The sequence below is a fragment of the Tamandua tetradactyla genome, chromosome 26, assembly GCF_023851605.1.
Source record: "Tamandua tetradactyla isolate mTamTet1 chromosome 26, mTamTet1.pri, whole genome shotgun sequence".
NCBI classification, from domain to species: domain Eukaryota; kingdom Metazoa; phylum Chordata; class Mammalia; order Pilosa; family Myrmecophagidae; genus Tamandua; species Tamandua tetradactyla.
The window spans coordinates 11,465,437-11,492,919 of NC_135352.1; the positions used below are offsets into that span (position 1 = coordinate 11,465,437).

The window sequence follows — 27,483 nt, forward strand, 5'->3', positions numbered from 1 at the left end:
AATCATGGCATACTCATCTTCAAAGCATGGGCTCCTCATACATGTTCTATAAAGTTTTTTTAGTCTTTTTTTGTTTGTTTGTTTGTTTGGCTCATTCTTCCTTCCTTCCTTCCTTCCTTTTTTCCTTCCTTCCTTCCTTCCTTCCTTTCTCTTTCTCCTTCTCTCTCTCTCTCTCTCTCTCTTTTCCTTGTCCTCTTCTCTCTCTCTTTCTCCCACTAAAGAGAAGCACATGGCAGCAAGTATCCAATTAAAAACAATCACCACTTCTCCCTTTGACCTAAGGTTTAGGTGAAAGGTCAGCATACTCAATATATTAGAAAAAGGAAAACAATAGTAGCCCTCACTGTATCAGAAGAAGAGAGAGAGAGTGAACTGTTTTTCACCACTCTCAAGGGAGGAAATGAATGTGTAGGACTCTGTTGGAAATCTCTATTCGAATTGATTCCAAACTCCAAAACATTTAACATTTATAAAAACCTTACCTAAGACAGAGAAAGAATACAAATCCCAAGAAACACAGGCAGCAACCAACAATCTAATTCACCAGAAGGAAACATGAGCCCTTAACATCTGGAGAAATAATCTAATATTAAGATATGGCATTCAGAACAAAGCAATATTTGCAAACGAGAATTACCTCAATGATGCTTCATTCATGTCTTGTGTGGTTCAAATTTTATAAAACTAGCCAGCAAAGATGCTCAGAAAAAGGCCAGTGGTGCTATCATGCTATCATTTAAGAAAACAATACATTTCAGGAAAATTGAGAGCGACCTGTGAAAGGTCATGCAGTATTGGCTTTGAAACACACACTGATTTCTAAGTTGTCTGCCTTAAAACATTAAAATAACCTTACTCCTTAACTAACGTCCACTGATCCCAGACTCTAACTACAAGGTTTAGAATAGCTACCTATTCCTATATCTTCAACAAAGTCACTTAAAAATCAGTGATCACAAAACAATGACCAATTGTGGTTAATCAAGTAAACAAAGGAGGAAACAATGGGCACACATAGAGAGTCCCTGTCAGTTACTTTGCTGTCTGATTGCCTTACATACATGGAATCCTAGTCAATGAAAAGCTATTGAGTATTCCAAGGTGCTGGAAACTGTACCACTCGCTGGATTTCTAGACCTCATTAGGACTCATAGCTGTTAAAAATCAAAAAAGTTTATTTAAAATTGGCCCATGAATGCCCTAATTTTTTTCAAAAGACAATCGGCAAATTAAAAAGCTAAAGGCTTATCACTGACTTTGCACTGTTTGGCCAGTGAAGTGAAGCTGCCTCATATGTCCTGAAGGACAGTGCCACTTCTTTTGACCTTGACGTTTGAACCCTCCTGTCACTGATTATACTAAAAAAAAAAAAATCCTGATTACAATTCCCAAACTGGCCAGAAACCACTGTAAACCCATTGGTTAGTTTCTTACTCTACACATCTGTCCTAGGAAATAAATCAATCCCAGGGTCCAAGGCAAACTGACTGGTGAACAAGGGAGGAGCTGATCCCTCAGGGATGCTTGACTGGGGAAGATGTAAACAATGAAATATTGATAATTCGGTCAAAAGAAAGACTTAGGGTGCACGAGATGACTACCTTCACCAGCCTATAAGTAACAATAAGAAGATCAACAGGGAAGAATGATGAAGAAATGATAGTTGTATAAAAAGCATATACATATATATATAGCTTTTAGAAATAAGAAGGAAGAAGGGGGTGAAATATAGTAAAGAAAAATTTAGATGCATTATCAAAAGGAGTGACAATAACAGAAAGTTAAAAAACTTTAGTTTGTCAATTTATAGCAAGTTTCTTAAAACTTCTTTCTGCAAGGAATGTAACTTATGATACAAACTAGATCCAACAAGAAGGAAACAGTTAAATAAATATACAACATAAGGAAACAGATACCACTGCAAAATGTAACATTTTAGACTATTAAAACAACACTTACCAAGAGTTTTCAACAACACAGAAAACAGGCATACAATTTAAGTCAAAATTTTAGAAAACGATAGTTAAAAATCCACATAATGAATGGATCTAAACATGTAGAAAAGTATATAAACAAAAGACAAGGTAATTTTTTTTTTTTAAAAAGTAGTTTAACCATGCTTATTGGGAGGTGAAACTACAGCTGCTTATTTTTGTGTATCTCTTTATTTTTCATATTTCTGTATAATAAATAGTTTGCATTATAATGAAAAAAAAGTTTTTAACTTTTATAAAGGAAGGGCAATCCTGTCAGTAAGAAAAGTCAGAGTTCCATTTTAACTGAGGGTTAAAATTGAGTTCTGGTTTGGGACTAGTGTTTTGCTTAATTTCCCAAAGCCCTAACTTCTTTACAATATCTTCTTTGCTTGCCTCAGACACAGAGCCAAGCTTAAATGTCTGCAGAGAAGTCAATAGCACTGTGAAGTGGAATTTAACAAATATCAGGCAGGAAGAGCCCCCTCCACAGATATTACTCTTCAGTAGAGCCTGAAACACTAGTCTGCTTTTTGTCACACAACTAAATCCTGCTCAGTCTAGAAAGCACACATGCTTTGCTATGGGAATGTAACATTATATAGGAATTTTGTTTTGTAGAGTGAATTTGTGCAATAAAACAATCATACTAAGGGCAGAGGAGTCTTTTTAAATGGGTGTGGGAGAAAGGCAGGGAAGGGGGAAGAGCTTAATTCCAGATTATGAGACAGTCTGAAAGATGGCCTGGAATGGGACACCACCACAGGGGTGAGTGAGTGGTTAGGTTCCTGGAAAAAATAGTTTGAGTGCCCAGATATCTAAGGCTCAGGAAAAGATAGGATGCTGCTGGGAGCTGGCAAGAAGCACAGGGCAGAAGCAACATGAGATGACACTAAGGATAAATGTTTTTCTAGGGTCTAGACTTTTCTAACTTTAAGTAACTATTACTAAAAGCCCTGGGGTTTTTATAGCTTGAAATTAGAGTATCACATAATAGTAATTCCCTTGGAACTAAAAAGTTCTTAGAGAACACTTTTATTAGAAGCTATCATTGTACAGATGAGGATATTGAAGCCCAGGGAAATCTTTCCAAAATGCAAATCAGGTCACATCATTCCAAGGCTTAAACTCCTTCGGTGGGGGGATACCTGCTTCCAGCTATAATGGAGTAGCTTGTATCAGATTAATGCTTCCAACAAGAACAACTCTAAAAGCTAGAGAGAAAAAACATGTTCTTTGAAGGTATTGTAGCATGACTAAGGTAGCTAGAACTTGAGGGATCAAATTCCCAGAAAGAAGGGAAATGCACTTCACATGAGGCAAGTGCCTACTCACGAGCAGCATAGGACAGAAAAGCTGAGCAGAAAAAGCACTAGCTCAGAGCTTTGAGCAGCATTTGGAGCATGGAGAAAAAATTTGAAGCTCAAGACCCATAAAGAAAAAGGGCCAGGTCTTTCCGTTGAGACCACAGTAGGGCTATTCTAGGAGAAAGGGGAAACTGAGAAGAGCAAGCTCTCACAAGGAATACAACCTTGAATCATTTCAGTCCCTAATCGTATCAAGCTGATCTACTCCTACTCTACCTCCTTCCAGAAGAAAAGACAATCCTTTCTCAGATAATATGTCATCATCCAGAGTCTTTAAATTCTTTTCATATGCAATATCTGACATCCAATCCAGAGTTATCAGGTATATCAACAATCAAGATCAATATCTGAAAATTAGAAACGTAAGGACGTGGTATATAGGATAGCACGCAAGTGATTAGAGCCCTAAAAGGATGGTGCCAGGGATATTAGGACAGAAGAAAATGTGAACAGATACAGGCCAAGTATTTCCAAAATCATCAAGCCATACCATCAAGAAGTTCTACCAACTCGAATCAGGACAAATAAATATATCAGTAACTAACTTAGTTTAAATGGATTGAAAAATTTGAAAGGCAAAGTATTGGTATACTGGTAACAAACAAATTAGTCTTGAAGACATTGCTAGAGATAAAAAGCAAGTATTCATAATGATAAAAGGGTCACTCTACCAGAAATGCATTAAAATTCTTAACTTTTTATATACCTAATAACACAGCCTTAAAGTATATACAGAATAGGTAAATCCATAATCAAAGATATTTTAACATACCTCTCTGAGGATCTGACAGAATAAATCAATAACGAAAATCCATAATGATACAGAAGATTTCACTAGCATGTTTTACTCATTTGCCTTATTTGGCATATACAATGCACTACATTCATTTAGAGTAAGCAAAATATACTTATGAGTGCACACTGAATGTTCACCAATATTGGATCACAGGATGAGCAGTAAAACAACTTAACAAATTTTAAAGCACACAGATCATGCAGTGTGCGTGGCTGCCCTCTGACAACTTTCAAATTAAACTAGAACTCAGGCACAGAAAATAATTACATAATCCCCAAATGTTTAAAATTAAGCCACACACTTTTACGTAGCCTATGGATAAAAGAAAAAAAAATCACAACACAAATTAGAAAACATTTTAATTAAATGATATTGACATGTCCAAAGCAAAGCTTGAAGAGTATACCTAAAACTCTGATTAGAGAGAAATTTACAGCCTTAATACATATATTAGAAAAGAATGATCTAAGCTTCCAACTCAAAAAGTTAGAAAAAGGACGGCAAATGAAATCCAAAGAAAATAGAAAAAAAGAATTTAAAGAACATATATCAATAAAATAGAGAGCAAACATACAACAGATAAAATCAACAAAGTCAGCAGTTTGTTCTTGGAAAAGACAAATACAATTAATAATTCTCTGGCAAGCCTGATAAAGAAAAAATACATAGAACAAATTATTAACATCACACGTAAAAAAAAAAACAGGGCATGAATACAGATCCTACAGAAGTCAGAAAGATAAGAAAAACAAATTTATGTCCACAGCATAAAAGTGATGAATAAATTTTCCAACATGAGAGAAATAGAAAATCTGATGGGTCCTAAACTTTTAAACAAATGGTCCTTGGAATTAAAAATAGTCACAAAGAGAAAACTCAGGCCAAGATGAATTTTTCCAAATATATAAGGAAGCAATTACAACAATCTTACACAAACACATCAAGCAAGAGAAACTAAAAATAATCACTTATTGCTGCATTTTATTTGGTCATTATAACCATTAATATCAGTATCTGACAAGAATATTATAAGAAAGCAATTATAAGCTAATTTCTCATGTGAATGTAGACTTAAAAATTATATATATGTATGTATAGATGCATATGTATATATGAATACATCTATTTGTATGGATTTATATGTGTGTGTGTATATATACATATTTTGTAAAAATATAAAGTTGGTCTAACATTTGAAACTCTAATCATTGTAATTCACCGCTTAAACAGAATAAAGAAAAAAAAATACAATCATCCCAATAGATGCAGAAAAAATCTGATGAATTTAACGCTCATTTATGATAAAACTGTGCAAATTAGGAATGAAAGAAAACTATTTTTAATAAGACTAAAGAGTTCTAAAAAAGGAAAGAAAAGAAAAAGCTATAAAAAGGAACGTTCTTAATGATGAAATATTGAAATCTGAGATAAGGAATCAAAGATGTTTCCCATCTCATTTTTCTCTGCATAATTTCTTTATATTCTTCTGTGTTCGCTAAGCCAGCATCTCTCAGAAGCCTTCCAGGACTCTGCAAGATAAAGTTCCATTTCCCTCCCATGTGCTTCCTCAGCTCTATACTTGTCTTCACCTTATTCCGCTATCATTACTTGCTTTTCTCTTTCGCTCACACATGGCTAGAAGCTCTTTTAGGTCCAAGGATCTACTTATCCACCTTCATATCTTCCATTACCTGGCACATTAGTAGGTTTCCGAAAACTGATGATGCCGCCTCCTTTACCCAGTGTTTGGGTAGATGAGCAACAAAATAAATAATGCATGAAGATAATAATAATAGGTTAAGAATATGGGGAACGTACCCCTATGTAAACTATGGCAGTAGTCAATAGTACTACTTTAATAATCTTTCATCAATTGTAGCAAATGCAACTACTGTTAAAAAAAAAATAGTAGGATTACAAAAAAAGTGCTATTATCAATTGTAACAAATTTTCTTAACCAGTCTAAGTGTTGGTGACAGATTTTGGGATATATTATGGGAACATTATACGCATGATTTTCTGTTAAACCCACAACTTCTCTAATAAAAAAATTAATAAAAAAGGTTAAAAAATTAACAACCGATGAATGTAGACTCATTTAGCTAGTGAACTGCCCAAAATCTCTTAGATAATTACAGATAATTATGGACAATCTGGACTGGAACTTGGTCTCTTTACTCCTAGCTAGTCCAGTTAGCATTTCACCATATAGCACAACCACTCCTTCCTTTCCTCCTTGTTGTTTTAGCAAGTTCCACATATAGATCAAAGGGACAGCCAAAGGTCAGTTTTTATTCTAACAAGGGCATTAACATGGTGATTTTAGAGCAGACTTTTCACCGTAGCACCCACTCCAATGGTGAGAAAGAAGTAATAAAAGTTAATTAACCACATGGCCCTCTGAAGGAAAAACAAATAGAGCTGTTCTACAGATGTACTGAAGCCAGAGCTAAGTTACCATCTCTTCCCAACTCCACATGTTCAGCAACAACAGCATGTTGGTAGCTTGAAAATACTCATGGCAGGAGTATTTACACTATGGTAAATGCTAAACATCAGGCTTTTCTCTCTCTCTTTTTTTTTTTTTAAGAGCAGCTGTTAAACATTTAGCACCCCACTGGCTGTTATCTAACTTATGTGCCATTCCAGGCCCACTCAGATGTTCTAGTGGCTAGCAAAGCTCATTCTTTCACCTCTGTTTATTGACCATCACAACCACAACAATTAGTGACCAAAGCAATAACAAAGTGATTACAAATAAATGAATTTGTAGGCAAGCTTCCTAACCCCACCCTGCCAATAGCATATGCCCTTCATTTAGGTGTAGCTTTGGAGATACAGTATTTTTCAAATCAGTACTGAAATTCCAAGCCCTGCATATCGGTGGAAACATTTTTTAAAACAACACTGGCACTTGAATCACTTAGGGAATGATAAGCCATCATGATGTGGATTCCAAGAAACATCCACTAAACAGAGATTTTCTTCCCTGCTAGAAGCAAAAATAAATAAATAAAAACCAACAAAATTAACAAAGTCTCAAATAGAAAAGCATGCATATTACAGACCACTTTATTTCTTACTTTTTGTTCTATATGAAATGGAAATTGAACTATCAACATCTCCATAATTGCGAGTAATGCCACAAAATAAAACCCTGAGCGTTCACCAATCCATATTTTAATGCAAAATATTTCATGCAAGCAGCTGTTAATGATGCCAAATATAGTTTTCACAGCATGCAAAATGCACTAATGACCAAGCCTACATTTGAGATTTCAGAGAGGTTCTTCTCTTGGGTGCAATTAATCCTGAAATCTGTAGAGACCATAGTCTGCTGATCCATGCAGGGGTCAGAAGGAAGGACTGTTTATGATGCCAGTTGTCTATCCAGCCACATTCTTCCTGGTACCAAAGTTAAACTAAGCAAGACCCTTTGATTTTACAAAATAGATAGATGCAAGCAATCTCGACTCTTTGAGCTTTTTTTTTTTTTTTTGATAATATTGTCTGTTGTGCAATCAAAGGACTTTCTTGATATCCTACCGAAGGCTGGACGTAAGAGTCAGCTGGAGTACCTCGATGAACTGGCACCAGTCACGGAGGCAACACAGCGGAGAACACAGCTGATTGTGCACTTCGCTCTCGCCAGCAAATCTGAGTAGCTCCCCAAATCTGGTCTGTTATACATGATATTGTGGTAACTTCCACAAAATAGTGACATTTGCACTGAAGTATGTCTCTATATTTTTAGCAGTGATATATTTCATGTACAACAGGGAAACAATATTTAGTAATGGGTGGTTAGGAAAAGTTACTGTATGTTCCAGTGGTGAAATAGTAGATATTAATTTGTACTAGAAAATTCCATGTTTTTGTATCTGAATAAAAATTATTCTGCAGATTTAGTAGGGCCAATAAAGTCTTCTGCTTTTATTGTGTATTCACACCTGAAAGAAGCTTTTGATGTGTGGAATAAAGATTTCAGGGATGTCTTTTCTTTCTTTCCTTCCTTCCTTTCTTTTTCCTTCTTTCCTTCTTTTTTCTATTCAACTAGCATCTATCTATATCTTATTTTTAAATGGTCAATAATTGAGTCCTTACTATTTACTAAAAACAGTAATAAACCATTTTACCTGCATTATCTTAGAATATCCTCACCATAACCCTCATAAGATATGAAATATAATAATCTCCACTTTGCAGATGGAAATAGGCAAAGCAACTCGCCCAAGGTCATAAAGATAGTGGGTGGTAGAGCCTGGATTTGAACCCAGGAGGTCTGTCACTCATCTGGGATCACTGCCATGGTAGCAGATGGCTTCCCAGGCATAAGATGGGCCCTGACCGAGTCTGGAGAACCATTTGGAGTCATTCAGAACAAACTAGGTTATATTATAGTCACATCACAATTTTTGGCAACAGGATAATGTGAGACAATCCAATGCCAGACTCCTCCATGCATTTTGGATTTTGGTACTAGTGAATGAAAGAGACCATAAATGCAAAAATAATGATTATGTATTTCTATAAAACAGCTATCAATATATGCCTTAAGCTTTCAAATATTGGGGCTTAAAATAATGTTTATTATTTATTTAGCACACATGCATACATCATAGGATAAAAAAAAAATGAAACACCAAAATGGTTCCAATCAATGGCAGTAATTCAAAATAATCACATACTTTGACAGAGTACTGCTGATAGTGCAAACATCCTGATTCTTCTAATCTTTGCTAAGTGAAATAAAGACAAAATACCAGATCATGTGGCATTTCTTTTTTTACTTTTAACATCACCTCACAATGTTTTCCAAATCTCTGATTACTGAAGTCTTTTTTACTAGGTTAGTTTCAGTGAAAGTCTGCTTAACTCAGAGTGCACAGGTGGTTCAGTGGTAAATACTCTCCTGTCATGCAGGAGACCTGGGTTCGATTCCTGGACCATGCACCACCCCCCCTTTAAAAAGTCTGTTAAATTCAAATAAAAAATAAGTAAGAAAAATATGTTTAATGACCCAAATAATTCTCCCCATTCTAGCTGGAGCCATCAGACAAGGAATGTATACTTTTCTGCATTTGGTCTTTTTAGATGTGTCTTATAAAGCACATAGCCACTCCAAAAAAAAAGTTCTCAATTTCAAATCACATTGAATGTTTTTCTCTTCTCTGCTCCATGCCACTCAATATGGGTTACAGGATATTACCCAATTCTACCTTGAATTTCAGTAATGTGTGTAATTATCTTGTCTCTCTTACTAAACTATAAGATCTTGGGGAGCAAGTACTATCTTACTCAGCTTTCTAACCCATGAAGTACGGCAGAGTTCCTTATAGCATGAAGATGTCAACATCATCTGGGCAGCACTGTCAACAGAAGGATAGGATGCTACCATGGCGGTGATCCCAGATGAGTGACAGACCTCCTGGGTTCAAATCCAGGCTCTACCACCCACTATCTCTATGACCTTGGACGAGATGCTTTGCCTATTTCCATCTGCAAAGTGGAGATTATTATATTTCATATCTTATGTGGGTTATGGTGAGGATATCCTAAGATAATGCAGGTAAAATGGTTTATTACTGTTTTTAGTAAATAGTAAGGACTTAACATCAAATCAGCCCATGTATCTTCTGGCATCTGGATTTTAATTATTGGGTAGGATTCTGCAATGTGTTGAATTTTAAATATGCCTCTTTAACATTTCTTTGGAAGAGAATTTCCTATAAATAAATAAATAAACCGTCACCATTAAAAAGTAAACACAGGTACATTTTCAAAATATAGAATCTTGTACTAAAGGTAGTTTTCTTACATGTCTAATAGATATCTTATGTATCATTTATATTATGTATCTAATACTTTGATGTTAAGTTGAAGAAAAAAATGAAAAAAAAAAGAATGACAATTCTTCCGTCTTTATTGTGTTTCATTGGAAAGTTAATGTTTGGAGAGCGGAAGTGAAATGGAATACTTAATGGAAACTAAAACTGAAATGCTTTGCCTTTCTTGAAATGATATAAAAATATATGTGGAAGAAAACGAAAAAAAAAAAAAACAGACTAAAATGTGCTGGGTCTATTATGCAGTTTTCCATAGGAAGATAATTTTGGACAATATTGCCAAACTGTTCTAGTATATTCTATCTCTTGAACTATTTTCTATTTGGGGGAGATATCAAAACTATTAGAAGAATATGAACAATCAATCAGTGCCCTCCTATTCTCTTGAGTATTAACATTCATATGAAATGTGCTGGAAATAAGTGAAAATAAAGCTCCAGTTTCAGAATATGTTTGGTAGTGAAACCATCCATTTGAAGAAATGCATAATAAAACCATCTTTACTGTCTAACATGTTCCTGAAAAGAAATAATATTTTACAATAGAGTGTGGTATTAAGGCAAGATCCAAATCCACAACCATAGATATATTGTCCATTTATATATAGTAAGAAAATTTGTAAATTAAACTGGCAAAATATGTCATCGCCAATGAGCTGCTAAACATTATAACCGACTCTATTTTATCACGTCCTTTGCACTAATGGCCCTTTTAGATCAGGAATCTATGAAAGACCTTGTAAAATGTATACGATGAACATGTATTTATAGAGATGAATTCTGTGTACTTTTTCAACTACCTTGCAATACTGCTGGTGTAAGGCCGAAATATCCAATTGAAACTAAAATGTTTCATAGCTATTAATATTGAGGTTCTCTGTAACTATTTTGGCACTGCTTGTCCAAGAACAGCTAGACGTAACTCCAATTTTCTGTTTGTTTCTTCAGAGGAATAATATGGTTAGCCAGAAAGAGGTACGCTGATAGAGCTCAGTGTGATTGGTAAGTTTTTCTAAACTATAACTTACATTAGCCCCCCACAAGGAATTAATGTAGAGATAAATATACCAGAGCTGATGTGGGGATGAGAATATTTAATATAGTTCTGTCAGAAATCATATGCCAGCCATCATAATTTGTGGCCTTTCAGATTTTCCCTTAGCAAAGATAAGTATATACAATGTAAGTAATTATTTTGTTATTAAGCAGTATTTCAAATAATTAAAATGAATGAAAAACAGGTCTTGAGTCACAACTCTACAGACAAATAACAGATATTAAAACCCTGACAATAATTGAAAATGTCTAATAGTCTCAATTTCTAAGTGATTTTAAGTTACTTCATAAAAAGAGCAAACTTGGATAAAATCAACAATTTTGGAAATTCAATTAATCTGGGGTAATGACCTAAATGAATGAATTTAATATTACTAAATGTATAGATAGCTGATAATCATGGAAATTTTAATAATTTTACATGACCTTTGGAAAGAGCAAATAATATCAAATAGAAAATATCATTATTTAAGCAGTTAAATATATTTCTTTATGTTAAAGTGCTGACTACATTAAATTTTTCCGGATTTTGGCCAAATAATTAACCTGGCAGTGGAAAGTAAATTTGTGAGACATTGGTGAAGACCTAGAAGGTAATGCACACCAAGAAAGCACAGAAAAAAGAGATAATTTTTGATGATATGATGAATACCCAGATTTTAATAAACTTTTATTTTAATAAGTAATTTTCTTAACACATTATTTTCATGAAAGTGAACTCAACACTATACACTGGTCCCTTAAAAACTCCAAGTTGTTTTAAAACCTCAAGTATTTACTGCTTCACACACACACTGCATGCTAAGCTGCTATAGGATGGACTGAAAGTCAAACTGCAGTATAGTCTGGACACCTCAAATGCAGCTTTAGGCAGGTCGCTACATCTAGCATCCTTCAAAACTTGCATATATATTCTCCCAAATAGTAGAAACTCAGGCAGCAGTTTGTCTTAAAAAAAAATTGCCAGAAAATTTCTTTATTTGGAAATTCAAAGTTTCTGGTGCAATTCCCCAAAGCCGCACAGATATTAAGAAATAAAACTTGTACAAAACTAGGAGAAAAAAAAAGTAGCATGTAGCAATGCTAGGAGTGCTTCCCAGAGCTTTGCATAATGAGGGTAAATTAATCACATCTAAGTCACAGTGGCTCTATCAACATGTACTAATGTGTAAACACCTGAAAGGAAAAGAAATGATCCTTTTCCTATTTTGGGAGAAAAGCACAAGGAGGTAGGAGGGCATGCCTCCTCTGGCCAAATATATAAGAGTTTACCAACAGAATGAGAGATGATGTAACCAGGATCCCAATTAGCGGGCTGCTATAATGTACTTCTGGATCTTGACTTGTTTTCCTCTTTATTCTTCAACCTTTGCCAAATGAAAACCACATTCCCTGTTTTCTTCCTTCCCAATATGGCTCAATCCAAGCGAAAAGAAATATCCAGTTAAGATGGCCATGATGTCCCTGACAATTAGTAGCTGATATTGATAGAAACAGAACCAAATCACTTTTTTGTACTTATTTCCCATACAAACTACACTTTTGAACACCCCTCAGGCTCATTCAGTATAGAGAATACACTCGTTCTAGAAGCACCAGGGTGTGATGGAGGGAAAATGAGTTTTGGAAAGAGAAAGGACAAAGTATGATGCTTCCATTCTTTGGTTCTTTTCAGGCTGACTCATGGTTTCCTCTGTGCAAATTCACGATGTTGAAAATAAACCTATCTCTCTACTTAATGTATTTTTCTGTAATTGATGGCCCAGTTCCTGGCAATTGCTATATGTTTATAAACTTTAGACAAAAAATAAATGAATGAATATGATGAACTTGAGCAAACTACTCAACTTCTCTGGCAGTTTCCATCTTTGCAAGATAGGGATAAAAAATATCCATCTTGGAATTTTTTTTTTCTTGAGGAATGATGAAATATTTGCAAAGTAATATGGCACATGGTATGTGTACAATGATTGCTTTTTCCTTCCCTTCCTCCTACTCTGAAAAAAAAATCTCAATGAAGAAGGAAGAAAGCACCTGTCTGTTTCTAAATAGGACATAGGAGATGGATGCAGCAATCTTTCCAAGTAATTGGGATTATTTTATACATAGTGGGTCAAGTAAAGGCTTTGGAGGGAGACAAATCCAGTTTTAGATTCTGGATCTACTTCCTTCGAGTGATAAGACACTGAACAAGTAACTTAAATTCTTTGAACATCAGTGCCCCAATTAATAAAAGAGGAATATACCCACTTTCCAAAGAGTTTGTGTTACATTAAATGATCAAACGCATGAATAGAGCTTAATACAGAGATTAATTATAAGTACCCAATAAATGGTAACTAAAATCTAGCTAACTACCTATCATCAAAATGGTGCACCAGCAAAGAGTTGAGTTGCATGTAACTCATGGAGACCTAACTCAGAAATGATTCTAAAAAGGAAAAAAGAAAAAGCACTCATGTGAGATTCAAAAATCATAATTAAAATAATGGAAAAATAGGTTTAAACTGTAGCATCTGCCTAACAGATATGACAAAAACTCAGGGCTTTCAGCTTCATGAATGCTTTCCTCTCTGAAGGGGGATGTGAGAGAGAGACAGACACAGAGACCTACACAATGCCCATTGAACCATTTTGAGAACTTTTCCTTTTTCCATTTCTTCTTCTCTTATCAAATGCATTCTCTAAATAGCAGGCAAACCTCATCCTAGTCATCTACCTTTATCCAAACTGAGAAATGAACATTTCTAAAGATCTGCAGACTTGTCTGTCATCCAGATGCATCCTATGTCCAGTTTCTCAGATCATCACTCCCTTTGTCTTGGACAAGCCTCCTGTCCCTGCCCAGAACTCCCCTGAATTGTATCCTTTGAGCAGCTTCCTCCTCAGTTTCCACACCAACAGCCGCCTTCACTAACATCTGCTCCTCAGCCTAAGCTCTGCAAGCTGTCATCCTTCCTGGCTACTCACCAAACTCACCCACAACTCCTGGATAGTAAATAGATCTATACCAAAAACTAAGTGGTGTATCTAAAATTAAAAAGTTGGCAAAAATAATCAAACATAAACACATCAGCACATTTAGTTTAAAGTGTTTAATGGTTAACAAAATACTTTATTATACATAATTGCTTTTGGTCCAGTGATTACTCCCAATATACAACTAATAAATGTAAGATACCATTAATTGTCTCTTATATATCTTAAACCGTGTTATTTTAATCTTTATAACAAGTGTACTAGTTAGATACTATTTTCACCACTTAACCAGATAAGGGAAATTGGGGCTCAGGATGTTTCAAAGATTTGCCCAAATTCGAGCAATTGGTAACCAATGGAGCTGGAATTTCAGCCCGTCTCTGATTCTTTTTTCAACGCTCTTTCTACTTTATTAGAAAATAGGATGTTTCAGATCAGTTAGTGATCTATAACAAAAGTCCTCAAAAATCAAGACTCCACAGGTTGTTGCTTTCCTTGAAGCCCAATCTTGTGTTTAAATATGTTATCACTTTGATTACTCTTGGGACATTACTCTATCATCTTATTAGAGGACACACAACACGTATCTTCACAATTTCTCCATAAACTCAGCTTCTCATGACAGATTAACAAAGGAAGAGGAGGGCACAATTTGGGCTTGATGGCTGAGCGTTTGCTTCGATGGCTGACAACTCGACTGGGTCTTCTGATTCTTCCTTGTGAAAGTTAATGAAGTAAGACAAAACGAACTGTATCAAAGATCAATGAATAAAGTACGTGATGCTCTTTGAATGATGCAGTTATTCTGGTGCTAGTTCCGCCAACAAACCTGCTTTCATTCTTGACAGCAGTCAACCACTCCCTTCTTGAAACTGCTCTCTTGCCTTTGACAACTCGTTTCTCCTGCTCCACCTCTCACATCACTGACTTTCCTTCTAAGTTTTATTTTTGGTTTCTTATTCCAGATGCTTATTTTTCATATTGGAGTTCCTCAATGTTTGATCCTGGTCTGACTTCTCAATCTGTAAAAGCTTCTCAAGAGCTTTTACATACCACATGCAAGCTCATAACTCCCAGATGTCTATCCCTGACCCATACATATCCTTCAAGTTCCAGACTTTATATGCAAAGGCTACTTGACATTTTAGCACTCAGATGTCACTTGAATATCTCAAATGTAATATTTCCAAAGTGGTTACCTTGACCCACCCCAGCAGCACCAGTAACTTCTTTCTTTTTCTGTCATCCCTGTATTAGTAAATGGCTTCACTATCCTGTCAAATATTGAATTGAAATTTGGTAATAATCCTAATCTCCTGTCTTTCTTTCAACCCTCACCCCTCACATCCAATCCATTGGCAAGTCCTGTCAGTCCTACTTTGAAAACATTGTTTGTTTTCTTTCTCTTCTCTTCATCCCCAGTGCTGCCCCTGAGTCCATACAACTAACTTCTCTCTATGGTAGTGTCACAGCAGCCTCCTAACTGATCCCTTTCCTATCTCTTCCACCCACATCACGAAGGATGGTCTTTGAAATCATATGTCAGATTAATTCATGACCTTGCTTAGAAATCTTTAATAGGTTCTCATTGCAGTTAGAATGAAAGTCGGACATATTATAGTAGCTTCAATGTCTGGTATCATCTAGCTCTTACCTGTTTTTATCATCTCATTGCATTCTCCCCTCACCTCACATGCTCTAACCACATTGACAAGAAGTAAGAGACATTGAAACCTCAATGTCTGCATCTTTCCTGCTTCATTGTATTTGTTTTTGTTTTGGTACTTTTGGGTATCTTTCATGTGAGTCATTTTCATCCTTTTGCCCTTAGTTTAAGCATTATTCCCTTGGAGAAGCCTTCGTTAGCCATCCTATCTAAAAACTCAGCTCCCTTAATTTTTATCATGGCACTCTTTCTTTCTTGACAGTTATCACAATTCAGAATTAATTGGATAATGGATTTTTGGTTTGGGTTTAATGACCCATTGTCCTCATCAGAATGGAATTTCCATGAAGTTAGCAACCATGGCTGCCTTGTTGCCTGTTTTATCCTCAGCACCAGAAGTGGACTAGGCTGATTTAAGGGACGCATGAGATAAGCACTGAATGATGTCACTAGAAATAGGGGTTAATATAGTTCCAAGAAGAGCAACATGCTGACAAGGATTCTTCCTTCTATATGGAGAAGACACTCTTTGACAGATAACATTCCTATGAAAAGTTTCAAGGTTTCTAAAAGTTACTGCCACCCACAACCATTTGTGTTAGCCACAAGTCTATTTGTAGTGTTTTTAGAAATAGCAACACTCTGTGACAGTTATTGCCTGTGTATATGTAAAGAGGAAGGATATGACACACTGTATAAACATTCAACCAAAAATGTTACAGAGAAAAGAACTAGTCCCATTCAGAGATAATATTGAATGAATATTGCAATTTTTGCAATTTTGTCTACATAAATGTTGTCTACAAATTAAACAGAAAGTAATAAAGCCAACTTGGAAGAAGGTCAAATTGGCCTCTGCTACTTGCCAACAGATAGTCACTTAATGTCCCTGAGCCTCAATGTCTTCATCTCTAAAATGCTTTCCCTACCCCATGCACAATAACATTATGCAGGTCAAATACAAGGAAAAAATGTAGTTGAATGCCCTTGTAAATGATAAAATGTCCTACAATGGTTTAAGGCAATATTATTATTTTATTTCTCCCAAATAGTTACTAATGAAAATTGGGCATAATTTCTTGATTAGCTGAATGTAGAGATACATTTTGTAAGGTCATATGATTATTTGCTATTACAAAATAGAATTAAATCCTTATTTTGAACATTGAAAGCAAATGCCAATATTTATTAGGTTGGAAGGTTATGGAAAGTACATTTTTTACCTAACCATGATACCGAACAACAGAGACAGGTGAAATGACCTACATATGAAGTCTGTGTTCTAATACCTTCTTCCTCATATTAATGGAGCTGGGAAATTCTCAATGATAAAAATCAAATTGTCTCCATCTTCATGTGGTCCCAGGGTTTGAAAAGATGCCAGCATATGTGATCATTCAATTGTAATTATTGAATAAATTAACTGAATGAAGGTTCAATATGTCACCCCATTTCTCATCTTATCTGGAAAGTTGATTTGGACATTTTTTAATATGCATGTTCATTATTGGAGTCAGCTTACAATGACAAGGCTACCACACAAACCTGAATTCCTCTCACATCCAAAAACCACTATCACCAATGCTATCTCTTATATGTGTTAAGTGTAGCTCTAACAAGAATTCACTGGAGAATTAATTTATTGCCAAGTCTTGGTTGTCAAATATGATTGGAAATAGATCATATATATAAGGAAAAACACTTGGATCAAACTTCATATTGACATAATTTCCCCCCATAAACCATGGTATGCCGGTTTGAAGTTGTATATCCCAGAAAAGCCAGGACCTTTAATTCTCACTCAATATTGTTGGATGGGATCTTTTTATTGTTTACATCAAGATGTGACTCACTCACTGTGGGTGGTAATTTTTTATTAAATGGTTTCCATGGAGATGTTTCTCTACCCGTTCAAAGTGGGGTTGCTCACTGGAGCCCTTTAAGAAGGAACCATTTTGAAAAAGCTTCGGAAGTAACAGAGCCCACATAGTCAGAGACCTTTGGATATGAATAAGGAAAATAGGGGAGCATCATGAAACAGGAATCCAGGAGAGAAAGCTAACAGATGTTGCCATGTACTTTTCGAGCAGAGAGAGAAACCCCAAATGTTATCAGCCTTCTTGAGCTGAAGTATCTTTCCCTGGATGCCTTAGTTTGGACATTTTTATAGCCTTGCCTTAATTAGGACATTTTCATGGCCTTAAAACTATAAACTTGCAACTTAATAAATTCCCTTTTTAAAAGTCATTCCATTTCTGGTATATTGCATTCCAGCAGCTTACAAACTAAAACACATGGGCTTAAGAATTCATAGATTTATATTTCAACTCCTTTCCATCTCCCCCTTCAGGGAGAGGTGCTAATGAGAATAGGAAGATCACCAAGTCTAGACAGGTTATCAAATTGGGAGAGCAAGTGATCGATAAATGGCTGAATTCAGTTCTTGTAGTGATTTTTTGAAAAGCCAGAGCTCTCTCTCTCTCTCTATATATATATGTACACACACACACACATATATAAACACAGCTAAAACAAAGGCAGGTTGCAAAAATAGGAAGAAAAAGGGGATGTGAATTTGAGCATGAGGTTGTAGTAATTTCTTATATCTTCTTCAATTTAAATTAATAGACATTTGTTGAGCACTTCATATATGCATAGCTCTTTGCTGGAAACAACTAGGGGAAAAGAGATGTATTGAAAGTTCCTGCATTAAAGTAGTCTGCAATTTTGATAGACGCTTTCATTGCAAGATAAGAGTATAGGCAAAATAAGGATATTCATGTGCAATCACAAGTTAATCAATCTAATGGAATTTATTGAATGTGGATTTTATCAACTGCAGTTGCAGAGGATTAAATTTAATTAATTTTTCATTTCATCCTAACAAGATATAAGTTTAAAATAGAATGCTCCATTCCATGTACAACTTTTAACCCCTAAAAATGTGGGCATCGAATTCACTTGAAAAAATCACTATTAAAATAATTACAGTGCACTGGCTATGTGTTAAGGGTTATCTTTGTTTACACATGAAGAAAGTGAGGTACTGAGCGTGTAGGTAAGCCTCCTAAGATGTCACAGTTAGTGGATCAAAACCAAGATTTAAACAAGAGTTTTCTGTAAGTACGAACAACTACATAATTTGGTTTAGAATTGTTTTTTTTTATAGCCTGCAAACTAACACACATGCTTTCCAGCTGAAGGGATCTGCAATTGGTGTATGTATTTAAAAAAAAATTATGAGAGTCTTGTTTTGTCTAAAGGCTTATTTTGACCTGTCACTTTAATACTCTCAATTCCCAGGCTTTCCCTTGAGGAAATTCTGAGAAAAAAAATAAGGCTTGATCTTCCATGACATCGCCCTTCAGAACTTCATATTCTTTCCTTGTCACTTAAGTTGGGGAATGTTTCTGAGATTCATGAGGGCACATTCCAATGGGTTTCTCACCAGAATGCCCTAAAACTCTGTGTATACCTGCTTTTCCTTAGAGTCAGCTTCCCCAAATACCAAAAAAACTTTGCATAAAAATGCTCTGAGGTTGATGACTTGTTTCCCCATTGGGATACCTACGCTCTTTTTATCCTCTGACTTTTTCATTTCTCTCTCGAAAAATGGCAGGCTTTCTCCTGGTATCTTTGTTATAGATTTATTCTAAATTATCTCTTTTTCACAGACTGAGATTGTAGCTTCACTTTTTTTCTCTAGCCTTTGTGCCATGTTTGTATCCATTTCACTTGACAAATTTCTCAGAGATAGGTTTTAATTTTTGTGGCAGAAGCTAAAGAACTCTTTTAAAAAAAGCATGGCTCTCCATAGAGGATAGAATATTTTAACAAAAGAATGGCATTGAATCTCACTGCATGCTACCTACTAGAAAGAGATGGTGAATAATTATTTTGTTTTTATACACTGAGGAGTCTTTCCTCACATTTAAAAGGGAAGATAATTCATTCTCTTTTTTTTTTTTTTTTACATGGGCAGGCACTGGGAATCGAACCCGGGTCCTCGGGCTTGGCAGGCAAGCATTCTTACCTGCTGAGCCACCGTGGCCCACCCAGATAATTCATTCTTAAAAGAACTACTCAGTATGAAAATAAAGGTGCAAGGAGAGAGTAAGTGCACATGAAAAAAAGAATATCCCAGGGTATTTTAAGTCTAAGAAATGATTCTTTCCAATCCCAGGTGAAGCAATGGTAGGCTGATAAAAACCAGGCACTCTAGCAAGAGATGTCATTGTAGGAGCAGCCTCTAAAGTGGTTCCCAATTATCTTTACTCTTTGGCTTCCTCAATGTTCAACCCCTCCCACATTATACCAGAGTAGACACAGGAAAGGGGATGATTCTGAGGTCAGGTGATAGGATTTGGTCTCTCTCGGATCACTCACATCATTTCCTCGAAGCCACACATGAACAGCCCCGCGGAGATGCCCACTTGCCTCCTGCCAACAGCTGCCTGACTGAGTTTGGAAGTGTATCCTCTAGTCTTGGGCAAGTCTTTAAAACTAGGGCCCTGGTCAACAGCTTATTGCAACCTCATGAGAGGCACAGAGTGAAAACGACCAAGCAAAGTTGTCGCCATATTCCTGATCCTCAGAAACTGTGTGAGATAATAAATGCTTGTTATATTTTAAGTGGATAAGTCTTGGCAGTAAATAGCTAATATACTGCCCTGGCAGTTAAAGGATGTGGTAAGCTGTAGGGACACATACAGATGGGAAGTGATCAGATCCCTTAATGTCACTAGACTAAGGAAGCAGAAGTATTCTAAATACGGTGATAATGATTGAAATAATTACAGCTGATGCCTATTTTGTGCCTCCTGTACCCCAGGCCTTGTATTGGTCATGTCACAAGCACTGCCTAATGTAATTCTCATATACAACTTTGTAATGAGGACGATGAGAACACCAAGGCTAGGAAAAAATAAATAAGTCATCCTGAGTGGCACAGTTAGCAAATGGTGGAGATGAAATTTAAGGCTTAGATGTGACACTGCACTGGTTTGAAGCTGTTATGTATTCCGAAGAAGGCCATGTTCTTTTAATCCACTCCTGTGGGTGCAGACCTATTGTGGGTGGGACCTTGTGATTAGATTGAGATATGACCCACCCTATTCAAGATGGGTCTTGATTCTTTACTGCAGTCTTTTATGAGAGGATAAAAGGCAGTAAAAGAGAGACCAAGAGAGAGAAACATCCAGAAAAGCTCCCACTGGAGCTGAAAAAGCCACTGAGACCAGAAGCTGAAAGCAATGGAACCCAGGAGTGAAGGACCAGCAAACACCGACCATGGGTTTTGCTTCCTGAAAAAGAAACGCTGGATGCCAGCAACCTTTCTTCAGAGAAGGTATCTTCCTCTTGATGCCTTAATTCAGATATTCTCATGGCCTTAGAACCGTACAACTGTAAACTAATAAGTCTCCATTGTTAAAAGTCAGTTCATTTCTGCTATACTGCCTTCTGGCAGCTTTAAGAAACCAAAATAGATGCCAAAATTATTACTCTTCCTGCCTTATATGGCATACATGATGGGTTGAGTTGGGGTCAACAGTGCCAAAAAAGACAAGACAGTTAGTGACATTGATTGAAATCTGTTCAAGAAGCAAAAGTCAGATGTGGAATTATATAGAAGGCAGAATCAAGGAGCAAGAGGAATTTTCCTCTTTAGCATCTTTTCCTCATAGCACCTAAACCCACCAGCACCTACTAAATAAAATTTTTCATCTGGAACTTCACAAGCTCCTCAAAAGCATTCAACATAAGCACTGCCTCAGTCACGCACACACCAACATCACAAGGCAGAGAAACAAATAACAGAAGGGCACACCCGGCCCTGTGATCTCTGGAGCACCTTCTAGTATATACATTTTACCATTACAATGAATCTTAGCTCTGCTTCTAAGAGGAGCGCTTCATAATAAATCCCATGATATTTTTTCTATGAAGAAATTTAGAGGTAAATTTTGAGAACCCTGATACCATTTCTGTTTGCAAGATCATGATAAAATTTTCTTTTCCTTTCCAATTTCCTCAAAAAAGCCAAGCTTCATGGACCAAGATTTAAGAGAAGAAATTGTTACATTGTCTTTGCCCCAAACAAAATTAATTCTTTATCCATGCTATTCATCATTTAAAAATTTTCTTAAATATGCTTAGCAATAGGTGGATTCTACTTTGCCTGCCAAAATTTCAACCTTTATAATTATAAGGAAGCATCCACTTTATTAACAAATTTCTGAAAAGAAAAGTACCTAGTCCAATCAATGAATGGAAATTTTGAGGGTCTACAGCATGGATAACATTTTTCAAATTTGTATAAATGATAATATTTTAATGCTAAGCATAGAACATAATCTATTGGTTGCCAGTAACATGTAAAAAATAAAAAGATTACTCATTTTTACAAAACAAATGAAGGCTCAGATGAACAAACAACTTGGTTTGCTCCAACTGAGTTCATGGTGTAGCCTACCGAGACTGTGATTTTGTTGGCAAAAGGAAACAATGAATGGTTTATCTAAAATTTAGCAACATAAACCTAAAATGAGAACTGTAGTGCCTATTAATAAAATACCTTAAATGAACAACAGCTTACCCACTGCTCTTGGCAAATATATCTGCTTCCAAAAGTGCCTGAAAGTGACAAAAACATACGTAATGACTTCATTTTCTCAGAAGGGGAAGTCGTGCCTTTAGAAATATAGGGCAGTTGATACTGAAAACAGTGGAGATTTTCATGTTGAAGACGTACTTACAAAAAAATCAAAGTTTCACTAGTCTCAATGCCTGCTTTTACCTTTTCAGAATACATGTTTTTTAGAAGATAGAAAATCAGCTACTTCAAATTGTTTCTGTAGTAACTTGTCTTAAATTTATTTTTTTCCTGAACAAAACATAAAAATCTTGGGATATGTAAATTTGTTCACCACGACATTTCTGGTTTAGGGAAAATATCTGTACTCAAGAAATACAAGGTGAAAAAATATAAATATTTCATAGATGAGGACTACAACTAACATAAAGCTTAATATAATTACCTTCAAAAAGGTCAGACCACTTTTACTAAGAATTGATGAAAATGCTCTTATTTTGCCATCTCTGAAGACCTTGTCCTGCTACAATGATTTGCTTTTGTATGAGAGCAGACTTACCTGAATAGCCTATAATTTGTGTCAAACCTAGAGCCATATTTCCCAGTGCAAGGGCTTCTAAAATGAGTCTTCCTGAAATAGGAACACACGTGTTCCTATATCTGTTTAGAACATCTGCACAACAGTGAAGTCCAGTGGTTTCTCTTCACATGGATGCATTATTGCTTTTTAAAGAAAGTTTCTTGCTAAATAGCTACAGGGGGGAGGAAGGATGGAGGAGGAGAAAGAAGCATCATGACTCATAGCAGTGTTTCTCAACCTCTTTTATACATTACCCATCACCCCCAGCAGAGAAATTAAGTACTAAGAAATTAAATTTTGTTAGGTAGGGTTGAAATAAGCCATTGCTGATAAACCATTATAATATCTAAGACTTTTTCCATCCCCCACCCATTTGACCCCTTGGGAATCATATACCCATAGTGAGACTGAACAGACAGAATTAAGTCTAAATTCCTTAGCACAAGAGATAAAAGCAAACACCATTATATTATATCCTTCTATCTCTGGCCTGACTGTTATTTGTTCACCAACCCATTGCAGAATCTTTGAGGTCAAAGATTCTGCAATTTTTTTGTTATTATTATTTTTAGTATCTAGCACAGTATAGAGCATATAGTAGGAGCCAATACATTCTTGAATTTCACAGTTCCCTGGATGCATCACACACTTTCATGTTTCCAATACCTTCCAAACTTTTTCTCTTTATTGCAGCCTTAGAGATTCTTTGGTTTCAAGATTAAGAATCCAAGCAAACAAGCTCTTTGTATAAAGGAACTTACAGAAAAGATAGAGAGGTGAAAAGAAACACAGATAATTCCAAAGAAACAAAGAACAAGAATTATCCTCAAGGTTGTGGAAATTGGATTATCTCTCCTTGGGACCTCGTGTTCTCTCAATACAACTGTCCTATTCTCTTCGCCATTGACTAGCTTCTTGAGTGACGTTTGCAATGGCAGCTGGTTCCAAGTCTACCTAATCTTACAGCCTCAATGACAACCACTCACTGATTCTCAATCTCCAGTTCACTTTGTTCAAAATCTTAACGGGGAAATTCTGATTGGTGGCATAAAACAGCCTATAGCTTGACTGCCTGGGATCAGTTTACCATTTGTAAACCAGCTGTGGCCAAAGCAAAAGAATCATCAGTATATACGGATGGATGCAGATGATCTTCTAACAGAATGTGGTGTAGAAGAAATCCCTGGCATTTTAATAAAAACGTCTTTCTGTACCCCATACCATTTATGAAATTTTTATTTCTCCATCAAGACATACCTCACAAAATAACTTCCTCTATGAATATGCCTTCCCCAGACAACTAATCAAGTCTAGTTATCCCATACTGTGCTAGTTTAGCTCTTGATGCCAATCTCACTTCTTGTCTTTGTTCTCCATTGGGCTGTAACTTCCTCATAGCAGGAACAGTCTTTTACTCCTCTTTATGAGCTCAGATATTTGTTGAATGGATACATGCTTCCTGAGCATGCATTTAAATTCCTCTGTGATGTATTTGATTATCTTGCAATAAACATATCAGATTTGTACCACATTTATGCCTGGATTAATCTGAGAAGACAGCAAAAATGAAAGAAAAGATGGGAGGCATGAATACAATGACAGTTTGCTCTGATCACTCCAAAGGAAGATGGAAACAATCTAGTAAATAACTTTGTCCCATCAGGAACTTAGAAATCACACATGAAAGGTTGCTAATGATTTTGACCTTCTACATTCACATTTCTCTTATAAACTGGGAGATTTTTCTTTGGAGCCCAATGGAGTATTTCTTTCATTTTATAGGCATGCCATGGATTTCAGGCCTATTCTCCAATGAATCTTAAAAAATAAAAATAAAACTCAGTATTTTCCATAACAGATAGGTTTAGATGGGGTAGAAAAGGTTTAGTATATTATTTTTGCCCTGATTTCAATGTAGAAGGAGAAATATGTTCTTTAGTTGGATTTCTGTGAACATGTAGGCTACTGATGGATAGTTCTGTTGTCTCTTCAGTGGTTGAATTAATATTTTGTAGATGCTTTCTATTGTCAACATTATCAGAGAAATGAAAAAAAGGGAATATATTCAAGATGTTATCCCCATTATATTATCATGCTGTATAATCTCACCTGACCCTCTTTGTAAGCAGTACACACTGTGGAACAGATTTAGAGTTAGAACTTTGACTATACACATTTAAAAATAGAGCTACCATCACATTAAAAAATAAAGTACTTTCAATAATAAATGGATACTCCATCTTTACATAATAGTGCAGCCACTGAATGAGATAATATACTTACAGACACAACAAAATGAATAATATATATATATTATTTTTCTTTTAAGTAGTACATTCCTCTCAAATGCTGGCAGAAATATTTCTTCTCAAATATTGGTAGAAACATCATTGCTAGCCATAGAGAAAAAAGATCTCTTAGCAAACCCTGAGAAGATCGATTCATTCATTTGTGCAATATTTTCATTTATTGAGCACTTAACAAAGTCAAGTAACTTGGATCACTGCTGGGATAGAGGTGATTTTTAAAGTCTATTTTCTAAAATTTAACAAAATAATTAATCCTCCTTTTAGAAACTTCATTTTTACAAGTGCAGGCATATATTTGATAATGAACTTATTTGTAAACTAGGGAAAGATTCTTAAAGTAGTGTCTGGAGTCAGTATAAATTTAGGTAGGAAAATATGATTGACGTATTTTCCATTTATTATGGCCATGTGACTAATTACTCAGTAACTAAGTGGTATTAGGCTAGTAGACACTGTGGAACAGGAATTCAGGTACAGCACAGTGAGGACATCTGGTTTGTGTTCCATGATATCTGGGATCTCCACTGAAAGACTCACATTCAAGGAGTGAGAATCATCTGAAGCCTGGTTCATTCATGCTTCGGGCTGATGGTACTAAATGTCACCTGGGTTCCCAGTTTCTCTCTACATGTGCTTCTTCATATGATCTTACAGCATGGGCTAGTTTGAATTTTCTCATGCCTTGGTGACTGAGTTCCAAGATCAAATGCCCTCAGAGTGAGAATGAGCAAAATGTCTATTACCTTTTATGACTCAGACTTCAGTGTTGCTTTTGGCACATTTTATTGGAATTAAGTGAGTCACTAAAGCTGGCCCATACCCAAAAGAGAGGAACAAAGACCCCAACTCTCAACGGAGGAGTGTCAAAATTACACTGGAAGAAGGACATGTGGAAGGGGATATATTGGTGTGCACATCTTAGGAAAAGGCAATTTGCCACAATACAGATTAGCTATGACTATGCTTTTTCTTTATAAAATTGTTTTGTTAAAATGCACAAAGAAACATATTTTTCTGGTTCCTGGTCAAATAATTATAATAATAATATATAATAATAATTATGCTGGTTTAAAATTGTTATGTACCCCAGAAAAGCCATGTTTTCATTCCTAATTCCATCCTGTGGGAACAGACCTACTGTTTAGGGTGGAAACTTTTATTAGATTGTTTCCATGGAGATATGACACACCCCATTGTGGATTTGACCTTTTGATTGGATTGTTTCCATGGAGATGTGCCCAATTGTGGGTATGGCTTTTTTATCAAATGGAGATGTGATTCTGCCTATTCAAGGTGGGTCTTGATTATTTTAGTAGAGTCCTTTAAAAAACGGAAACATTTTGGGAGAAGCTTAGACACTTGGAGAACAGTTGCTTCAAAACTGAGAGAGACACAGACATTTGAGTATGCTTGGAATGCCAACAGAAAGAGAAGACACCTAAACACAGATGTTTGGAGATGCAGAGCCCAGCAGATGTCATCCTGTGCCTTCCCATAAGATCATAATCAAGCCAGAACCCAGAGTTGTATCCCAGAGAAACTAAGTAAAGTCCCATAGACACTTAGAGAAGAAACCACTTGCATTAGAAGCTGGAAACAATGGAACCTGGAACAAGAACGAGCAGACACCAGCCATGTGCCTTCCCACGTGACAGACATTGGCCTTCTTTGAGTCAAGTCTTTCTCTGAATACCTTAGTATGGACATTTTTATGGCCTTAGAACTGTAAACTTGTAACTTCATAAATTCCCTTTTTAAAAGCTGTTCCATTTCTGTATATTGCACTCTGGCAGCATATAACACACTGAAACAAGCTCCTACTCATGTCTCTAATTATTCACTGGTTTAATTTCGCCCTTTAACTAGATTATGAGCATTCAGGTACTGGTTATGATAGGGAAGGTTAGGATTTGTTTTCCTTTTCCTTCAATCACACACTTTTAACTAGCACAGTACTGAATACCACCTAAATGTCTGTAAATAATCATTGACATCTCCCCTAACAGTAGCTGCTTTACTTGAAAAATGTTCACATATTGTTGGGAAGAAGAGGTTCTGGTTAGGGGGGTGGGACAGAAAAGAGAAGAAATAATGACGGCCTTTTGAAATTGCCAGTGATGAATATAAAGATTAAAAATTCATTTTGGAAGGAAAAACAGTTTTGAAAATCTCTCATAGAGAAGTATGACTACTAACTCAGACATGATATTGAGAAGAGTGTACACACTACAGAACTCTGTTCAGTCCTATTAAACACTTAATTTAAAGCAATTAGTGAATCCTTTGAAAAGGTACAACCACCTCAAAATCATGGATTATT

At 35.9% G+C, this 27,483-nt stretch overlaps 1 protein-coding gene across 1 annotated transcript in view; it reads right to left on the reverse strand.

The window, feature by feature from the left end:
* Window positions 1–27,483, reverse strand: part of NRG1 (neuregulin 1) — a 1,096,123-nt gene that overhangs the window by 801,629 nt on the left and 267,011 nt on the right. The gene's annotated exons all lie outside the window — the stretch shown is intronic.